At 41.5% G+C, this 21,554-nt stretch overlaps 1 protein-coding gene and 1 pseudogene across 8 annotated transcripts in view; both read left to right on the forward strand.

The window, feature by feature from the left end:
* Nucleotides 1-21,554, forward strand: part of LOC101446355 (rho-associated protein kinase 2-like) — a 342,498-nt pseudogene that overhangs the window by 107,537 nt on the left and 213,407 nt on the right.
* Nucleotides 1-21,554, forward strand: part of LOC101444258 (zinc finger protein 596-like) — a 94,672-nt gene that overhangs the window by 36,227 nt on the left and 36,891 nt on the right. Inside the window, exon 5 of one of the 8 annotated variants that reach the window (XR_011646455.1) lies at nt 4,773-6,891. The exons of the other annotated variants lie outside the window; for them this stretch is intronic. The gene's annotated coding sequence lies outside the window, so the exon portion shown is untranslated. Of the gene's footprint in view, nt 1-4,772; nt 6,892-21,554 lie in introns of those variants that run through there. 8 annotated transcript variants of the gene reach the window in all.

The raw sequence follows: 21,554 nt of genomic DNA on the forward strand, positions 1-21,554 counted from the left end.
CTGAGGAGAAATTCACAAGTTACTAATAAAATTCTGAACAAATAATTTTAATTTGTGAAAGTGGGGAAATTGGTTTAAACACAGTAATGGGCATTAAGAATAGCCATGAAAAGAACAGAATGTAAATTTTGAGTACTGAACTCCTGTTTTTCATTGAAAACGCATTAACATCCTTAGTAGTTCAGTTTAGAAAATGCTACTGAAGGCATTTGGAACAACTTATAACAGGTCCTAGAATATGCTGTGCTTCCTTGCTTCTCTATTTCTGTGTGGGATACCATCCATTCATTCATTTAATTTTTGAGTGCAAAAACATTCATTGTACATCAACTGTATATACTAAAACTAGTATAGGTTGGACATTCAGAGGGAGAAAATGATCCACATGAGCCAAATTAGAAAACTTGCTTTAAAAAATCAGGCTGAATGTTATGAACTGGCAGTAAAAAGTATGAGGAACTGAATTGGGGAAGATCATGAGACAGTAACTTTGCCCCATCCTCTTTCTACTATCTCTGAGGTAGGTGTCAGGGTTTTATTTTAGGTATTTTGAGGCATAGATATTAAGTGTGCATATATTTAAAGTTATATTTTCTTCATGTATTCATTTGTTATGAAATATCTATCATTGTCTCTAGTAATGTTTCTTATAAAGTCTATTTTCTCTAATACTAATATAATTACTCCATTTCTCTATTGGTTTCTGCTTGAATATGTCTTTTCCCATCATTTTATTTTCACTCTATTTGTGTCTTTAATTTAAGATGGGTCTCTTGTAGACAGTACATAGTTAGATCTTGTAAATTCATCCAATCTGATGATCTCTAATATTGGGCTGTTTAGGCAATTCACATTCAATGGGCTGTTGGCATTTCTGGAATTATAAATCTATATTAGTAGTTATTTATTTTCTATGTCTTCTCTCTTGTTTAATCTTCTGTTTTGTATAACTTATTAGTGTACCCTTTAAATTGATTTGTTTACTTTTAGCATTTCTTTTAGTTATTCCTTTTAGATTCTAATTGCAAGATTGGAATACAGCTTATTTTATACATTCTACTTCAGATCAATCCAGAAATATAGACACTTTTCTCCAAAGTACCTCTATTTCTTTTCCCTTTTCTTTAGGTTGTTATGATATATATTTTTTATATGTTACAAATGCTCCATGTAATAATTATTGATTTATACAATTTTCCTTCTCATAAATTAAAATACAAAATAAAATGTATACCTATAGAAGCTTTTATATTAACTCACATATTTATCATTTCTTGTGCTCTTCATTGCTTCCCAATGGAGTAAGTTCTTTTCAGTCTGGAGTACCTCCTTTCAGTTTTCTTGTAAGGCATGTATGGTAGTTAAAATGATTTGTTCCCAGAAATGCCAAGTTCTTATTCTTAATCTCATTTAATTTGGATATGAACCTATTGTAAATAGAATCCTATTACTGGATCCTTTATAAGCAGAGTTACTTTGGCAAACACCAGCAGGGGAAAGTCAGAGGCATAGATATAAGACATCATCATGTGATAAAGCTCTGCTATCACCTAAATGACTGACTTGAGAAAGCACAGCCTTGCTGACATCTTCATTTTCGATGGCTAGTTTCTGAAATTGTGAGTCAATAATTCTTGTTATTTAAGCCAACAACTTAAATATTTGGTATTTGTCTATCTTGGATTATCTTTATTTGACTTTCATTTTGCTAGATATAGAATTCATACTTGACAGTGTTTTCCTTGCAGTGCTTTGACAATATCGTTCCACTGCTTTGTGGCCACTGTCCATTAATTTTATTGATACTCCACTTTATGTAATGCATCATTTTTCTCTTGTTGTTCACTATTTTCTCATTATACTTGATTTTAATTTTCTTTTTCTTCTGAATTAAACTATGAGTAAGTATGTCACATAATAAAGGAAGGGAGAAGATAGAACAGTTCTACCCAAGTAACCAATATTTAAATGATCTACCTACTAAAGTAATTAACATTTTGCAGGAATAATTAGGCATACTGTATAATTTTAAAATGTATCTTGTGTGGAGACAGTAGCAGGAGAGACTTTTGATGTGGCAGAATCTGTTTTGAAATTAATTTTCTTGTGGGTCCCCACATGGCAGTGATATGTAGAAGACTGGCAGTGGCTTCTCTCATACTCATGAGCACACAAGTTTGTTGGCTGAAGGGCTTTTCACATGTGCACACTCGAAGGGCTTCTCCACTTTGTGAATCTTCTGGTGCACATTGAGGTCTGATGTCTGGAAGAAACCTTTCTGACACAGCACAAACAAATGGTCTCCCATTCCTGTGTCTTCTCTGGTAGGTGTCTAGCTGAACTGGTACCTAAAGATCCTGGTATAGTTCTCACACTTGTATGATTTGGGGGAACTATGGACACTTTCTTGGTTTATTCCATGTCTAGATGTTCTGTAATTGCTTTGGTTGGTAGGGACAGGCTTAGAGCTGGCTAGATCTATCCTGAGAAGAAACTGTGGTTCTACCTCCACTGGGACATCTTGAGAAGGTCCTCTTAGGGATCCTTTCTGGGATACGGAGGAGCCAAGCTCTGCTCTTCTGGAGTTATGCAGGTTCTCCCAACTTCCACATCCCTCTTCAGGCTTAGGAATATTATCTTCCTGAATAATAACCAGGGTAGGTAATTGATTGACTCAATTAGTAATACTATCATTTACTTCATTGGAACATCACAGAACTGTTGATATTCCTCTGCTTGTTCTTTTTGAAGTGGAATATTTTGGGTACCATGGAAGGGTGTCCTCATACTCACTCCTCTTGGTATTCCTGCTGACATTTTTCCCCATGAGATGAGTACTTAAGGTCATATTATCTGAGAAGTGGGCTTCCTGTTCCTGCATGTGGACATGAACAAAATCAGGTGACCTCATATAATCATTGGTCAGATCTTCCATTAGTTTCTCCAGGATTCTTCTTGAATTGCAGTTCCCTCTCAAAGTGGACCAGTTTTTGCAGTATCCATTCATCATAAACTGTTCCAGGAGCAATTGAGAAATAATGTCTTCCTTGCTGTGATTATCTGGCTGCAGCCACAAGTGAAATGCCTTACAGAATATTTTTAATTCCTGCTTTGTAAATGAGCCATTGTTGGTTTGATATAGGCTGAGCTGAGGACACTGAAACTTAGAGTTCACACCTCTCTTCTAGACATTTGTTCCTTGTATGGGTCCTTGTATTTTTCGTAGTTTCTCTGTGATGTGTGGATCTCTTTGTATATATCCTAGCAGAGTTTGTTTTTAACTTCCTAGATATGAATATTGTTTATCATTAAATTTAGGTCATTGTTGATCTTTATTTCTTCAAATATTTTTCTTCCCCTTCTCTCCTTCTAGGAGTTCAATTACATGGAAGTTGGTGTATTTGATGTTTCTCACAGATGACTGACATTCTCTTAATTTTCCCTCATTAATTTTTAGTTGGGTTCTGAAGAATGGATTTTATTAGTTCAAGATTCATTCTTTTGCCATCTTGAATTAACTTGTTGCATTACTCTACAGAATTTTTCATGAGTTACTGTTCCACCAACACTAAAATTTCTTTTTAAAATAATTTTTATCTCTTAGAAATTCCTTTTCTTGCTTCATTGTAGCCATACTGCCTTTTCATTCATTAAATATGATCTTTTTTAGTTCTTGGAACACTTATAATAGCTGTTTGATATCTTCATTTGCAAGACTTCTGGAGATAGTTCTTGACCAATCCTCTTCACTCCATTTCCCCCTGTGTATGAAACACTTTCATTTTCTGAAAACTGATCATTCTGGATGACTTAAAATATTTTACCATGTTTGGGTTCTTATTTTCAATTGTTATGGTGCTTACTGCTGATGTTGCTAATTTTTTTATTCATATTTTTACTTTGGTCTTGCTTGGACGAAATCTGTAGTTTCTCTCTCTCCTGTACTATACAGGAATATATGTCTGTTCTTGATATATGTGTGTGCATATATATGCATAAACACACAAATATGTAATATATTTTATATAGCTTATATTACATAATTCTTGCTGTCTTCCTGTGGTTTGCACCTCTTTCTATGTGAATTAACCATCAGCCAATAAATGTGCAGAGGTTGTTTTTAACCACTGTGGACCACTAAGGATTCAATCATTTGCTCATCAGTCCACATGGGAAGAAGATTATTGAAAGTTCCCTGAGATTACTACCAATCTCTAACTGGTGATACAACTAGAAAAGGGACCTTGAATAAAAGGGTCAACTCAGATCAGCAGAATATCTCAGGCTACATCCTGAATAAAGTATTAAAAACTGCTCCTTGACTTTGAATAAAAGGGGGAAATGGCAAAGACAAACTAGTTTGTATGGCTAAGAGTCTTTCAGAAAGAGTCAGGAAGTCATCAGAGGGGTCACGCTTATGCACACCTCAGCAGGATCCCAGAGAGAGCCAAAGTTGATACAACCCTAAGTGCTGGTTCTCCTGAAGGCTATGGAGAGCCACAGGGTATATGGTCATGTCAGATGGATTTGGAGTTTTGAGGCATGTCAGAGGGCCCTACTTTGGAATTTGTGCTCCTGAGTGTGATGGAGCTGGACTCAGATGTGACCTTCCTATGACATGCCTCTTCTGTCACTTCTACTGAATCTGTTGTTGGCACTAGGGATGGTGCATACTCAGGGAACTTGAATCTCTGGACTGCCCATGTGCCAGCTGGGCCCTGAACCTCAGTAGAGTTGTGACTCCTACTCTCTGGTTCATTGGATTTACCCAGGTCTGCTAACAGGGAGGTGAAGATGGTTAACCACCACACCAGGGAATCAAGAGTGCCAACTACTGCATGCAGAGGAATTGCATCTATCATCCATGTGGAACCTAAACCCCCTCTTGATCTAAAGGTGGAGTGGACATCACCATCTCAGGATCCACAGAATGGAGGAATAAAATATGGATTAGAGTGGACACACTGATATTCTACTATAAAACTATTGTGACTAGTAATAGAATAAATTGTAGCATTGAGGTGGAGAAAGTGGCCACAGTAGTTGCTGAGGGCAGGAAGAGGGAAGAAAAGATGTGATGTGGGAACATTTTGGGGACCCTGAGTTTCCCGAAGTGATATTGCAGGGTCAGATGCTGGACTTTATATATTCTGCCATAACCCACTGAATGTAGTGGGGGAGAGTGTGAACCACAGGGTAAACTATTATCCATGCTGTGCAGCAGTGCTCAAAAATGTGTTTGCTGACTGCAGAGTGTGCCACAATGATGGAAGAGTTTGTTGGTGTGAGAGGAATGGGATGGAGTGGTGGGTGGTATACAGGAACCTCATTTTTTAATGTAACTTTTTTGTGATGTTTATATCTTCAAAAATTACAGTTTACAAAAATGATGGGTTGGGGAGTGGGGTATATGGGAAGCTCATGTTTTTTATGTTTTTTAATGTTTAATATAAATTCTTTGTGATCTATTAACTTTTAATAGAAAAGTGTGAAAAAAATAAAACCAAGAAAAAAAAGAAGTCTTAGATATCCAAGAATGAAAAGATTATACAGGAAAGAGAGTTCTTTTTTATTAGAGTTAGTTATAACAGATACTGAAAGTGATCATCTTTATCTTCTTGATCTTAATACTACCACACAGTAGTATTAGAAAGAATAGGAGAGGGAAGCAGACTTGGCCCAGTGGTTAGGGCATCCATCTACAATATGGGAGTTCTGCAGTTCAAACCCTGGGCCTCCTTGACCCGTGTAGGGTGGCCCATGTGCAGTGCTGATGCATGCAAGGAGTGCTGTGCCACATGGGTGTCCCCATGTAGGGGAGCCCCACACACAAGGAGTGCACCCCATAAGATGAGCCACTCAGCACAAAAGAAAGTGCAGCCTTCCCAGCAATGATGCTGCATGGAGAGCTGACACAACAAGATGATGCAACAGAGAGAAACACAGATTCCCGTGCCACTGACAACAACAGAAGCAGATAAAGAAGAACACACAGCAAATAGACACAGAGAACAGACAACTGGGAGGAGGGAAGGGGAGATAAATAAATCTTAAAAAAAAAAGAATAGGAGGAGACATAAGTAATTACACCATGTAATTGAAGCAAAGATTACCAACAAGCCACCACCAGAACACTGCAGACTTTAGAGGAAAGATGGCCTGGTTTAGTACTCTATCCTCCAAAACTAAGATAGCATATTCCTATTGCTTAAGCCAGCCTGGATATGGTAGTCTTAAAGCATCCCTGGAAAACTAATATAGTATTAATGAGTCTAGAATGATATCTGTCACTCTACATCCCCCATTGACTCAGGCAAGTACAAGGACCTGAAATTTTATGAGAAAAGTTTAGAATAGTTCAAGAAACTTTATCTTGGAGACAATTGGAGGCAATTATCCTTCATAAGCTATATAAATGATTTCCAAAAATTTTGCTTCTCTACTTACAAAAGACATTTTAAAAGTTATATAACCCTGGCACATTTTTAACTTGACTTCTTAACATTTTTCTCATAATTTTCCATAGCTCCAAATGATATATCTAATACACTGCATTTACTGCAGTTTTTAAAATAAGAGTTCTATATCATTTAATTGAATCACTATCATCTAAATATATACTGAGTTCACATCACTCTTTGTTTAAAAATACACAAATTGACTTTTCATAATCAAACAGAAATGTGTGTTCCCATTTTTTCTTGAACTTCTATTTCCATTTTATGTCCTGACAAATGTTATCTCAGATTAAAATGTAATATTAAAGCAATATATTTACATTTGAAAATATTTTGTTCACCCATCAACACTACTTTGCAAGAAATGTTTGAATGTGGATTAAATCTTATTTTAAGATGTCCTAGTTAAAAAATAAATAAAAGGAAAGTTCCGTGACATTTTTGTATCTGCTGTGATGTTTCCTTTGCTGCGCACTTTCAGTTCTCCTAAGTACATGTGTATAGCCTCAGGATCAGGTAGGATTATATAGATGATAGGGCCTGTATTAGTCATCCAAAGGGGCACTGATGCAAAATATCATGTGTGTTGGCTTTTTAAAAGGGTATTTATTTGGAGTAGGAATTTACAGGCACTAGGCCATCGAGCATAATTTACTTCCCTCACCAAAGTCTGTTTTCATGTGTTGGAGCAAGATGGCTGCTGACATCTGCAGGGTTCAGGCTTCCTGGGTTCCTCTCTTCCCAGGTCTTGCTTCTGTCCAGGATCAGGGTTCCTTTCTTCCCAGGGCTTACTTCTCTCTGGACTCAGGGTTCTTCTTTTCCTGGGGAATGCTTCTCTTTCCACTGTGTGCTTACTTACCGGGGCTCCAGCTTAAGACTTCAGCATCAAACTCCAACATCAAAACCCCTAACTCTTTTTAAATTTTTAAATTTTTAAATTTTATCTTCAAAAAAGTTTTAGATCCCATTAATGTCACATATGCACTATAGGGGACTTCCATATATTGAACATCAAACCTTTTTCCTACTTCCATAGCAATCATCTTTTTACATGGTCATGTTATATTTGCTACAGCTGATGTACCAATATTGAAAATAGCTACCAAAAAATAAAACAAAACAAAATGAAAAAAATATATATATATATATATAAAAGAAAATAGCTACCAAACATGGTTCCACTTGGGTTTACATTATGGTTTATATTTTAGACTATACACCTTTCTAAAGTTTTAGTCACATTATGGTTTACAGTATGGTTTATATTTTAGACTATATACTTCTCTAAATTTTTGGTGCAATTTAACATGTCCTATATCCATCATTTCATGATCTTGTGGAACCCTATGCTTATGAGCCCATGAGCCTAAAATTTCAACTAGGCGTAGAGCTGCAGGGTACCTAAGAGTTACTTCCTGAGAGCCTCCATGTTGCTCAAATGTGGCCAGTCTCTAAGCCAAACTCTGCATGTAAATGCATTACCTTCCCTCCAGCATGGGACATTACTCCTGAGGATGAGCCTCCCTGGCACTGAGGGATTACTGCCAATCACCAGCTGGTGATGCAACTAGAAAAAGACCTTGAATAAAAGGGAGAAATGGTGAAGACAAATGAATTTATATGTCTAAGAGACTTCAAAATGAGTTGGGAGGTCATCAGGTCATGCTTACACACATCTCAACAGGATCCCAGATACAGCCAAAGTAGATACAACTCCAGGTACTGGTGCTTCTAAGGGCTACAGAGACTCACAAGTTCTTTGGTCATGGAAGATGGCTCTGGATTTCACTGACTTGCCAGTGGGCCTACTTTGGAATTTTTGCTCCTACATGTGATAGTATTGGACTCAGATATGAACTTTCTACACATGCCTCTTCTTTTTTTTTTTTTTTTTTTAATTTTTTTATTTTTTATTGACTTTGTAATAATATTACATTAAAAATATATATGTGAGGTCCCATTCAACCCCACCCCCCCACCCCCCCACCCCCCCCCCAACAACACTCGTTCCCATCATCATGACACATCCATTGGATTTGGTAAGTACATCTTTGGGCACCTCTGCACCTCATATACATTGGTTCACATCATGGCCCATACTCTCCTCTATTCCATCATGTAGGCCCTGTGAGGATTTACAATGTCCGGTGATTACCTCTGAAGCACCATCCAGGGCAGCTCCATGTCCCGAAGACGCCTCCACCTCTCATCTCTTCCTGCCTTTCCCCATACCCTTTGTCCATTATGTCCACTTTTCCCAATCCAATGCCACCTCTTCTATACACATGCCTCTTCTGTCACTTTTACTGAACCTATGGTTGGCCCTGGGGTTGGTATATACTCAGAAGACTTGAATCTCCATACTGGCCATGTGCCAACTGAGCCCTGAGCCTCAGCAGAGTTGCAACACCTACTCTTTGGTTCATTGGACTTATCCAGATCAGCTAACAGGGAGGTGAAGATGGTTAACCAGAGTGCCTACACTTGCAAGCAGGAGAATCACATCCATCAGCCATGTGGAATCTAAGTCCCATCTCGATTTAGAAGTAGAGTGGACATCATCATCACAGGGTGCCCAGGATGAATAAAATATGGATTAGAATGGACTTATTGGTATTCTGCTATAGATCTATTTGCCTCTAGCAATGGAAGAAATTGTAGCATTGATGTGGAGACAGTGGCCACAGTAGTTGCTGAGGGCATGGAGAGGGAAGAAGAGATGTGATGTGGGGGCTTTTTTGGGACTTGGCATTGTCCTACATGATACTGCAGGGACAGATGCCAGACATTATATATCCTGCCATAATCCACTGAATATGCTGAGTGAGAGTGTAAACTACAATGTAAATTATAATCCATGCAGTGGAACAGTGCTCCAATGTATTCACCAAATGCAGTGAATGTGCCACAGTGATGAAAGAGGTTGATGATGTGGGAGTAGTGAGTGGTGTGTGGGGATGTAGGAACCTCTTATGTTTTTTAATGTAACATTTTTTTTGTGATCTATATGTCTTAAAAAAAGAGAAATTTTTTCCAGTGTTTGATTTTTCCCTCTTTAGTTTTTAGAAAAATGTTACATTAAAAAATATGAGGTCCCCATATAACCCCACCCCCTCACCCCACTCCTCCCACATCAACAACCTCTATTATCATCATGGGACATTCACTGCATTTATTGAATATATTTTAGAGCACCATGTCTTTCACCTGTGAATCCCCACCCACAAAGAGGTGGGGACCCAACACCCTACTTATGTAGCCCAAAGCCCTAATCATAATTTAATCAAGTACAGACCAGTTTACAAATATAGCCCAATATCTATTTTTAGAATTAATAACTAGATCAAACTGCTACAGGGTCCTATCTACCCTCTACTTCTCTGCATGAAGCCCTATCTAAACCTGTGCTTCCCTACAACACATCTCTAGACCCTCCCAAGTTTCCTCTTTCTGAGATTGTCATGTCAACTGATTATGCTGCTAGGAATGGGTGTGCTTACTACTCCATATTTAATGAGACCCCTCCCTTTTTTAGGAGTTACCAGGGGTTAAAACTGGGACCTCAAACATGGGAGGGAGTTACTCAGCCACTGAGCTTCATCTGCACCCAGTGAGCCCTTTTTGACTGTGTGAGAGGTACTCCTGGTCTGATTGCTATCCTGCCTTCATAGCACTTCTACAGTGACCAAGCTGGAGTGGGAGAGTGAATGGGAGCAAACTCAGAGCATATGCCACAGACTTCCAGACTTCTTAGGAGCAAAAATGGTACTAAGATTATTGTATGCCTTTGATGTCTTCTTAGAGAGCTGAAATGATTGGTTAAATTTTACAGCTCAAGGTCATGTTTTGGAGAGAGAAGTCCTGGAGGTAAGCTTTTTAGTTAAAAATGAGTAGGTCCTTTGGGGAAGGTTAGTTGAGTTGGCACAAGAAATAAGGGGTGAAAGACTAGTAGCATAAGGTCAGAAGTTGAGTGATTGGAGAAATGTTACAGAACGCCCTGGTTTATCAACCACTTTTGGTTAATTGTGCCATGGGTTTAAAGTAGATTCCCAAATCAGTAGGCATGGTTTGGACAAGACTGAAGATCATTGAAGCCCTTACTGAATTCAGAAGAACCAGAAATGATGAGGAAAAGCTGAGGGTACGACACTATCTAGGACTATTCACTTAAATGGCTGGGATTCATAAAGAAGAGCAAAGAATGGCTTTATCGTTACGATAAATTGCAACCAAATAGATGGGATTGAGTGTAGGAAAATTAATTTTCTATTTCAAAATCTATGTCTCAGGGCAATATTGATATCCTTTTTGAGGGCACAATTTGTATAATTTATGGTATATAACCTTACGTGAGAGTCACCTGTGCCCTTGTGAATAAGCCTGGTACTTAAACCAATATCCCCACATATTCTTGCCAAAAGTGGAGATTACTGTACTTACTGATCGTTTGTGAGATGGGTGGGCTGTTCTTGAATTATTCTCATATTTGTAACACAGTTGGTGGGAAGAAACAAACCTTAGTTCTTCACCACTATTTGATAGATACCCATTCTTTTTTGAAAACGCAAGATTATTGCTCTGACAGATAACAAATGTCTTTTGGGTTGTAGAATTAACAACCCATACTATTTACCTAGTTACCAGTGTAGACACAAGATGGAATAAACTCCCGTGTCTTATTCTGACATTTCTCTTTGTATGATCAGTATACTAAAGATTTAAGGTACTTAGAGTTAGTCAATATATAAATGTTTGGAAAAACTGGAGAACTATTACAAACAATACAAATATGTTAAAAAGGAGTAATAAAATGTTAAAATACAATGATAGCTTTAGAAAGCTATCACAAAAACTGAAGGAATGATGTAAAAAAATTACAAACTCTAGGTTAGATAAAGGAGAAAGCAGAGGGAAATTATGTAACTCAAGCAGTTGAGTTCTTACCTACCACATAGGAGGTTGCTGGTTTGGATCCTGGTGCCTCCTAAAGAAGACAGTGATCTGGCATGACAGGTAGGTGTGGCAAGCTGACACAAGAAGATGATGCAACAAGAGACACAAAAAGGAAAACAATGAGAGACACAACAAAGCAGGGAATGGAGATGCCTCATGTGATTAGGCACTCCCACATCAGAGTTCCAGGGTGTTTTTCCCAGTTCTTCCTAAAGAAACAGTGAAGAGAAAGAGACACAGCCAGTGCAAACAATGAGGGGATAAAGATAAAATATATCTTTAAAAAAAGAAGAAAGCTGAGACACCTTGACCTGCCAAACTGGGAAAATGATCATTTCTGCCTCACCATATTCATCCTTTTTTAAATCTACAGTCATGTGCTCAGCAGCCATCTTGAGCCCCCATGCATCCTATAAGGACTTTCCTAGACTCTGACTTTTACTCATATCTCTTGTACCTTTGCTATCTGTGGGTTGGCTTTCAAAATGCTTTGCAGAAGTCTAGGAAGCCTCATAGTCTACAGCTGACCTTGTGGAGAAAACAGAGATGCTGAGCCCAGAAGAACCCTGGAAGCTTTAACCCTCACAGACATTGGCAGCCGTCTTGCTCTAACACATGAAAAGACTTTGGTGAGGAAAGTAACTTAGGCTTTATGGCCTGGTATATGTAGCCTCTTACCCCAAATAAATACCCTTTATAAAAACCAAACCTAAACAAACAATGCTTTGCAGCTCAGATCTATGGCCCTGGGGTTTGCAGTAGAGTTTGGGCTGATGCTGCCCCAACACCCCACACCCAGCAAGCTCATGCCAATCCCATCACTTCCCCCACCCAGCACCATTCCAGATAGGACTTGGTGCAACAGTGGGTTCTGATTAAGGTGGGGACAGAGATCCTGAAGTTCTGCCCAAGGGAGAAGAGGAAATGTGTCTATTTCCAAGACTTTGGGAAAGCTTAGATTGAGGTGCTTCCAGGCATTTAGGTGATCTTTCTTTCAGTGGGCTATTACTTGGGCATAGAACCACTTCTTCATTCTCCCCTGCAAAAGAGCTCAATTTCTGTAAACATACCCTACCCTAGAGTGACTCCCTGCTCTGTCTCCCGTTGGTCTTCACCCACTCAACTCTAAGTTCCATGAAAGTAAGCCACTCAGCCAGCTCTCCTCTCATTCTTGAGAATGGATCTCAGAACAGGACAGATCTGCAGCCAGGCTGGGTCCTCTGATCTGGAGGAAATGAAGCTCAGATCTTCAGGCCCTGGACCTCAGCTCTGATCCAGTGGGTGACTGGTGGACAATGAGGAGAACTCAGGATGGGGAGGGACTGCTGAGCAAGCAGTTCATGCTTGAGCTGGACCAATAGAGGAAGGCACTGGCCTGGGGTTGGGAATCAGTGAGGCTGATCCCCCAGGATGTGCCACTGCTGCCACCAATAATCTCTCATGGCATCTTCCCTTCTGAATCCTGCCAGTCTGTGCAGGAGAATCAATGAGCCACTGGTCTATCTGTGTGCTTGTATTTCTGTTTCCCAGAGTGTTGTTTCTCCATCTACACAGAGGTCCTCTGGAGTTGCTGCATGCCATGAGTGTTTGCTAGACATCAGTGGCCATGAACATGTCTAAGGTGGCCTGAGGCATGGGTGATGGGTCTTGTACTCTGGAGACAGAAGAACAATGGGAGTGTGTAGAATGCGGCCCATTTGCAAAGGGAAGGGATAGTTCCCTCATCTCATCACTATTGTACCAGTGAAGGCAACAAAGGACAAGGGGGGCTCCTTTTGGGCACTATTTACATGTAGGTGCCAAGGGGATTTAGGGCCCCAGTGGCCAAGAAGAGGTCTAGCATGTGAGAGTTCTTTGCTTCCACAATTGAGATCTCTGCTGCCCCTACCAGGCCTGGGCTTGTGCTGATTGGGGAGATCCAGTGAGTTTTTGAGACAGTTACCTACCTGTGCCTCAATGGACATGGAGTGTGATAGAGATGATGGCACTAGTGCAGATCTATTGCAGAGGGACAGGAAGCATTGGCTTAAGGGAGCTATGCTCTGGGCAGGTACCACCAAAAGAAGAGGGGGGAGAGAAAGAGAAAGAGCTTGCATTCATGGGGAAAATGCTGCTGTCAAAAGCCTACAAAACCTACTATTCCCAAGCAGTCTCCAAGTACTAACCAGACCCCACCCAGATTAGCTTTAGGAATCAGACATCAGTCTATATCAGACATGTTCAGGGTGATATAGCCTTAGACGCTGGTTGTCAGAGCCTGGAGCCTCAAGAAACTGTGCTGTGCAGTCCTGCTGAAACTTGTCCAGCTATAGGGTCTTTGGACCCCTGAAGCCCAGATCTGGGCCACTGGATCTGCTAACTGCCACTAGGCAACTGGGAGCCCTGGCCACTGTGGTACACCTCACTCTTGGATTTTACTCACACCCTGAGGACCAGGGTGGCAGCCAGAAGGCAGGCCAGTCATTGAGATGGCTCTAACAGTGCCCAGCTACCCATATAGCAAACCAGAAGCCAAGGGCTACCTGGGATACCAGGTCCTTTGCTAGGCAGTTTCCAAAGAGGCTTGTCTCCGCTTGGATTCTGACATCTCACCGAGTCAGAGATCCTCAGGGTGTGTGACCTTGGACCCTCTTCTGCCCCAGTGTGCCCAGCCTGGCATAGTTCCTGGAAAGCCCCCATACCCACCCAACAACCACACACACCCATACCCAGCCCTCAAGTGCCCCACACACATCCCTGCTAGGTCCAACTAGAACCACTCATGTACCCTGACAACCTGACCAGTGGGCAGCTGCCCAGCACTGCAGACCCTTCCTAGAGTGTCCTTGGGCAGCCCACCTGGTCAAGGCTCCACCAAGCCAGCAGACTTGACTGAATGCACCAAGCTAGTGTCAGAAGGATTCCCAAGGCCTCATTTTCCACCCAACACTCAGGGACATCACTCCTCTAGAGAGGCCAGGCTAAGCTGTCCCCATTCCTATCTTTCCATAGGGTGCACCCATCCCACAAGGTGTCCTCCCACCCTTGTGGCCACAGCACTCTTGCTAGTGTTCTCCATAAAATGACTACACCTGTTATGGTCCAGGCTCTGCCCTCAGTCTTCAGAACCCAATTGGAATTGCTCAAGGTGGAAAGCTGACATCTACTCAGAGGGCTGGTGCTGGGGGAGCCACTGGCACCAAGATCCCACCTGGTCCTCCTGTGCAAATTCAAGCAACACACACACTCACTATGCAGTGGGGCATCTGTTCAACTCAGCAGCTGGAGCCAAAGTGTGGCTCTGTTGCAGTCCACTATAGTGGGAAACCGCAACTACAACTGTGGTAGAGACTGGTGGACTTGGACTTGGAGGCAGGTCATCTGAAGCTATGAGTGACTGAGGAGATGCCCCTGGAGCTTGGAACTGGAAGGCCTTGGATAGGCATATCTCAAGGGGTCTGCAAGGAGAGGTGGGGCTCTGAAGTCTCCAAAGGCACTGTTAGAAAGACCCTTGAGGCTTATGGCTATGATCCTGGTGGTGCAGTTGAGTTAGGCATGGTGCTGCCCTAACACTCCACCCCACACCAAAGCCTTCACCCACAACATCCACACCCCGATAGGCACCACCCCACTGTGCTTCCCTGCCACAGTGGATTCTGCCCTGGGTGGTCACAGAGTTCTTGACCATCCTTCTGAGGGTGACTAGAATACATTTGATGCTGTTTCCAAGACCTCAGGATTGCATCAGGTACTTCCTGTCTCTTTGGGGTTCCTTTTCCTAATGGGCTTTCTCTTGGGGGAAACTTCAGAATTCTCCCCAACAAGGGAACCCTCCCTCTGGAAACCTCCCAGATGGCCAGAATGACTCCATGCTCTGTTTCTCAGTGGTGTCCACCCACTCAACTCTAAGCTCCATTAGCTCAGGCCACTCAGCCCTCTCTTACCTCATCCTGGAGAACAAATCCCAGCACAAGGTCAACCTGCAGCCAGCTTGAGCCCTCTGACGTGAGGGAAGGAGGCCCAGGTGTGTGGTCTCTGGGCCAGGAATTAGCAGAGGTTGGGGGATTTGCCTTTGCTGCTGGCAGTCTCTCTTGGCATTTTCATGTTGGAATCCTGCTGTCTTGTGTAGGTAGGGGCCCTTGGATGTGTCTGTATCCCTCTCTGCTTGCCAGTCTGCCTACCCACCTGTCTGTTTTCTGGGCAATTTGTTCTTTGTCCAAATGGCATGGATTTTGCTAGTGTCCCCATGCTAAGAAAAATCTGTCAGCTCTGTCAGCATTTAACCATCACTCCACATCATTCCAGTGGAAGTGTCAATATGGTGGAGCACACTGGCTTACTGGATATTTTGCCTAGTGTCTCAAGGAACCCATATTATAGATAAGAGGGATAGAGTCCACTGGCCATGGGAGATATCTTTTGAAGCCTAAGGGCTTCCCAAACAGAGTGCCTGAACCTTGGAAAAGAAATGCTTCCTTTTTTGTATTGAAAGCCTAAACGTCACCAGGCCATCCCCAGAAGAAGTTCCACATGACTACTGTTACAAAATGGTGGAATTTGATTCTAAGGATTGTTTCCCTTGAGATCATCTGAACTTAATGTTACAATGGGCAACAACATTATTTCAGGACATGACAGAATAGCCTAAGATACAATAACTGGTACTAACAGGGGGCACACTGGAGAATCTAATACGCTGGGGAAGTCACAGGCACACCTAGAGGCCATCTCCCAGTCTTGTCTACTCCCAATGCTATGGTGCATGCATGCCTCAGTATGTTTCCATTCCACAGCCTGTTGCATATGTTAGGTCTAATGGTAATGTCTGATCATCCTTAAATGCAGAAACTGGAAATACTTAGCCCCAGATACTTATCAGGGAGAGAACTTTCATTGCCTGATCTTCATGTTCTGTAGCATATAAATACTGAACATTCAGACAGCATAAATCTCTCATCTCCAAGGAGAAGCATGTAGAATTGCCAACTTCTAATACTGGCATAAGAAGTTGGCCTTCCTGGGAAGACTGGTCACAATGGAATCTTTTGCCCTACTGTTTTGGACAATTTGGACACTTTGTTCTGTGAAAGGAATAAAGTGTTCATTTACTAAAAGTTGTCCCTGAGCCTGCTTCCCATTATGCACCATAGAGCAAATTACTCCACAGGTTTTAGTCTTGCAAGCAGAGTGCATGGGGAAGTACAGAATGGAGTGGGTGTTTTTTGTTTGGTTGGGTTTTTTTTTGTTTTTTGTTTTGTTTTGGTTTTGGTTTTTTGGCCATTCTTTTCATTGCTCTTGCATTCCTTTTGTACAAGAGCATTTTGGACAAAACAGAACTGATGTCCTTGTGGGCTAAACTGAAGTTTCACCCCTGCCCTACCAGAATGGGTAGAGGTAATGGCCCACAGGTGGAGGACCTAGACATGTTGTTTCCATCCAATGGAGGAAGGGTGGCAATAAATGGGACATTGAGAAACCTACCCAGGAATTCTAGGGAGTTAACTGGATAATGACACACTGAGGTCAATGAGATTGGTATTTCAACTACCTGGAACACACAGATGAGAACTCCAGTGGAGAACTTTGGGAAAAATATAAGCTAGAATAAGATCCACAGGCTCAGTAGGAACAATCTTTCTCTTCCAGTTCCCCTCCCCTCAATTGACAAATATGGGGAGCAGCAGGGGAAGAGCAAGTTGGAAAGCTCTTGCCTCCACCTTCAAATGTGAGGGAAGAGTCTGGCCCCTGGAAGGTTTCTCTTAACCAAGACATGACTGAATTTAAAATAGCTGAGAATTATGGCCAAGAAACTCAATAATCCTCCAGGACCATAGGTCATATGCCCCAGTGCATATACATTTGGGGTCAGTGAACAAAGCTTTATAGCATTGTTGCATACAGACATCCAAGTCACTATCATTCCAGTAGATGAAGAGGGGAGACCTTGGGCATTCCACAAGTGTATGTGGATGGGATGTTCATGCCACCCTGTTCATTGGTGCATTTAGTTTCTGGCCACCTCTGTGGTCATGCTTCCTGCCACAGAATACATTGTAGCTATTGATATCCTGCTCCACTGCACACCCCAGGCATGACAACAAGTATAAGCTTCCCAATCCCAGCAAATTCTGGTTATCATGGTTGGGGGAGAGCTGGACTCAACATCTCCCATTGCTCCCACATCTTTGCATTGTCCAACAGTGGCCATACTCCTTCCTGGTGGAGAAAGGGAACTCATAAAAGACCTTGCTTCTGCAGCTACCCTCTGTTTCACTATCTCCACCTATAGTAGCCTGTTGTGGCCATTGGATAAAGCAAGTGGAGCATGGTAACTATTAAAGACTATTGGCATTTGAGTGCAGAAATATTGCCTTTGGCACCTGCAGTACCAGACATTGTGACACTCTTGGAAACCATCATGGCTTCCCCTGATGTTTGATATGCAATTTTGATCTGGCGAATACCCATTTTACCTTCCCACTCTGAGAGGAGGACAAGATGAATTTTCTTTCGAGTGGCAAGGCCTACAGTGGATCTTCATTGAACAGCCACATGGGTATTTAAACTCAACCACTATCTGCCATCAATGAGTGGGGCAGGATTTGAGTAAGCTACAATTGCCTGAAGAACTCCAAGTTCTCCGTTATATTGATGATCTCATGTAGGTGGGCCAGTGTGAGTAACAAACTACCCAGGGACAGTATGCATTGCTAAGTGGGAATTGACAATTTAGTTTGGCCATAAATTCAAACAAGATGCAAGTTCCAGCTCAACAGGTGAATTTCTTTGGTGGTATATCAGCCCAAGGCAGCACTGGATCCCTGAGGCAGTTCAAGAGAAATTAGTGTTCCTAAAGTCACCCACTTCCAGAAAGGAAGCCCAGTGTTTCATTAGGCTATTTGTATATAGGTGCTGGCATATTCCATATCTTCACATTCTGCTGGCACCTCTATATTGGGTCATAGGAAAAGCAGAGCTACAGTGCTTTTCTGCCATCAAGTTCCCAGACAAAACCCAGAATTTGTCCTTCAAAAGGAAATTTCTGATATGCTATTGGGCCTTGATGGAAATGGAAAAGGTAAGGATTACAGAGAGCTCTCAGATCCTCCTGAGTCTAGAAATCCTCATCAGATACTGGGTCCTGGGTAATCAGTACACTATCCAGGATGTGCCCAATGACAGAGAATCATGAAGTGAAAGTAGTAAATTAAAGACTGTTCTTGCCTGGGCCTCCAAAGAATAACCTGCTTTCATGAAGTGGTGGTAGAAGCATCCCTCAACAATGATCCTGTTGTAATATGAGATCAAGGCCCTCCACTGCCTGCACTGGAATAGAGAAGGCCCCAATTCAAGGAAGCCCACCAGGTGCTGTTTCACTGATGAATAAGCCAAGCTGAACCCCTTGGCATCCCGTTGGCAGCAGCTGCTGTGTACGTAGCCTCAGAAGGACAATAAGCCACTTATAGCACAGGAGAAAGTACCCCATGGGCTGAACTACGATTGATGAATTATCCTAGAACACTTGGACCCAAGAACCCAAGCCCACGATGTAACTGTTTACTGCCTCAGGGTGGGAATCAAACAATATCATGTCAGGAGCATGGACAGAACATGATTGGAGAATCAATAGTTCTCATGTGTGGCAAAGGGGCTTATGGAAACAACTGGCATTGTGGAAAGGCACAATCTATTTACTCATGTTGATGTCAAGGACATGGAATATATAATGATAGACATCTATGGAATGTCATAGCCAATGCAGGATCATCAAGGTGCATTGCACGTCCAATGAGGCTGGAGATCCTGGTGGGAGAGAGTCTGAGGATAATTCCTCCCTGTAGGATGAGAATAATGAACTTTCCCTCAGTGACATCCATGAAATAACTGAATTTCCCATGACTGTTTCTGTTGCTGGGTGGACCCATCACTGAACTAGACATGAAAATGGTGACAACATGATATTACAGCCCCAGGAACATGGAGTACCTCTCTCATTAAATTTCTAGTATATAGAAATTGAATTTTATTTTAACTCCGGACACTGTAACCTTAGTAAAGTTATTAATTACCTCTAAATGTTTTTGCTAGTGGTTTCTGTATACCCAATCATGTCATCTGCAATAAAAAAAGTTCTCTTTTCCAAGTTTTCTGATTTTTCTTTCCACTCTTTGATCTATTACACTAAGTCCACCATTATATTGATATATAACTGAAGTGATGCGTGAAGACATCCTTTTCTTGGTCTCTATTTAGGGTAAAGTATTCTTGTCTTTCAATATTTACTAAAATATGAGGTGTAGTGGAGAAAACAGAAATACCTCTAGTAGTCCCAATTTCAGTAGGTAAGCATTCAGCAGTCTTTTAAAATTATGTAGCTGTGAAGTATCTAGAGAGATACTCCAGATTATACTTTTTCAAAATTAAGATCAGGGAGTGGATTTCCACATCTGTACCCTCATAATGGTATTGCCTATGGGCCTTGGGAATCTATTCCTTATTTTATTATGAACAAGATAAGCTTCTGCAGTGGGTTCAGACTGATACTCCCTATTGGGCCATTAGCAAGGGGCCAGGGGAATATTCTGGACTTCTGCTTGGCTCGGTGAATTGCTATCTGCAGGGCCCTCTTACACACTGATACAGAATCTAGTCACTGAAATGAAGTACTTGTTCCTCTAAGATCAAACAAAGCAACTATGTCTGTTCTTATTTTTCAGATATTTAATTACTGACTCAAATATCCATCACTGACGCATTCAAGGTAGCCACAGCACCTTATCCATTTACTTTAGAAGACCCCCAAATCAAAAATTTCACATATTCTTCTATTTCCAAACTTATAGCATTTCCACCACTGACTTTCATAACATGGTCCTGAGATACTTTATCACTTGCCCAAATTCCTCAAAAAATAACCCTCATAGAAACAAGACATAAGCTCCCCAATCACTGAATAAATGATTTTCCTTTGAAAACATTCTCCATTATGAATTTTCTGGATCACCCCCAAGGAGTTCCGTCCTTCTAGTAAAGACTTTTCTCTCTTATTTCATGTTTTCTAGTTGGTTGTCTCAGGTGAAAAAATCTAATGAAAAATTTTCCACATAGAAGGCAACCATGTGGTTTCTCTCCAAAGTGAGTTTCATTGTAGTATTTGTGAACAGAGATTTCAATAAAGGCTACAGCACTTAAATGGCATTGATACGATTTACTTCTAATATGATTCTGCTTACGTCACTGAGTATTTTCCAAGTGGTTTGCTGGAATATGTTTTTTTTTCTCATGTGAATTAATGCATGTTGCGTCACTGGATCTGTAAGTGGAATCATCATGCAAATAATGACATTTAAAGGAATTATTTTGGGTGCAAGATCCCTACTTTGGGGAATTAAATGAAAGACTATAAAATATTCATCCACATACACGAAAGTCTTCATTTGAATCCTAGACTTTTCTCTAGTTATAGTATCCAACAAAAATCTTGCCCATGTTAGTTTCCTATACACTATTCTCCTCTGTCCACCATATCTGGCATTGGAAATATCTTCTTTTATTGGAAATAGCTGTGCTTGTGGTAACAACATTGCCAAACCTACCTATTGTATTTGTGTAAATACCTCTGGGGATGTTGAGACAGAATTGTAAGAAAAATGGAACAAGCACAGGTCTGCAGAACTCTTACAAAAGGAAGCCAGAAGAGAACCCTGCCAGGGGGTGGTGTGGTGGGTCAGCATCTGCCCCTAACCCCACTGCCAACCCTGGTACCTTAGCTCAGTGCTGCAAGGGCCTTTTGGAGGAAGTCCATCCACATAAAACAAAGACCTGGGAGGTGTGAGTGGAGGCTCTGCCTATTGTACCAAGTGCCTCTGCCTGAGCACCAGCTTATGGAATCCCACCTCTACCTACATCCAGTTCAATCTGCTTGTCCAAAAAGTTGATCCCAGTTCCCAGGTCCAAGGGCATTCCTTCACAAGTGGTGAAGCATCCAGACAGCCTGCCTCCAAGCCCAGGACCTGTCAGTCTCCATCTGGACCCCTGACTGTGGTTTCCAGTTATAGTGGAACTGATTGGGTACCTGGTTTGTCTCCAACTGCTGGGTTTAGGGACTGCTGCATGGATGGGTCAAGCAGGACCTTGGTGCTTGTAACTCTCACATCCCCAATA

Source organism: Dasypus novemcinctus, chromosome 19, assembly GCF_030445035.2.
Source record: "Dasypus novemcinctus isolate mDasNov1 chromosome 19, mDasNov1.1.hap2, whole genome shotgun sequence".
In the NCBI taxonomy this organism is placed as follows: Eukaryota; Metazoa; Chordata; class Mammalia; order Cingulata; family Dasypodidae; genus Dasypus; species Dasypus novemcinctus.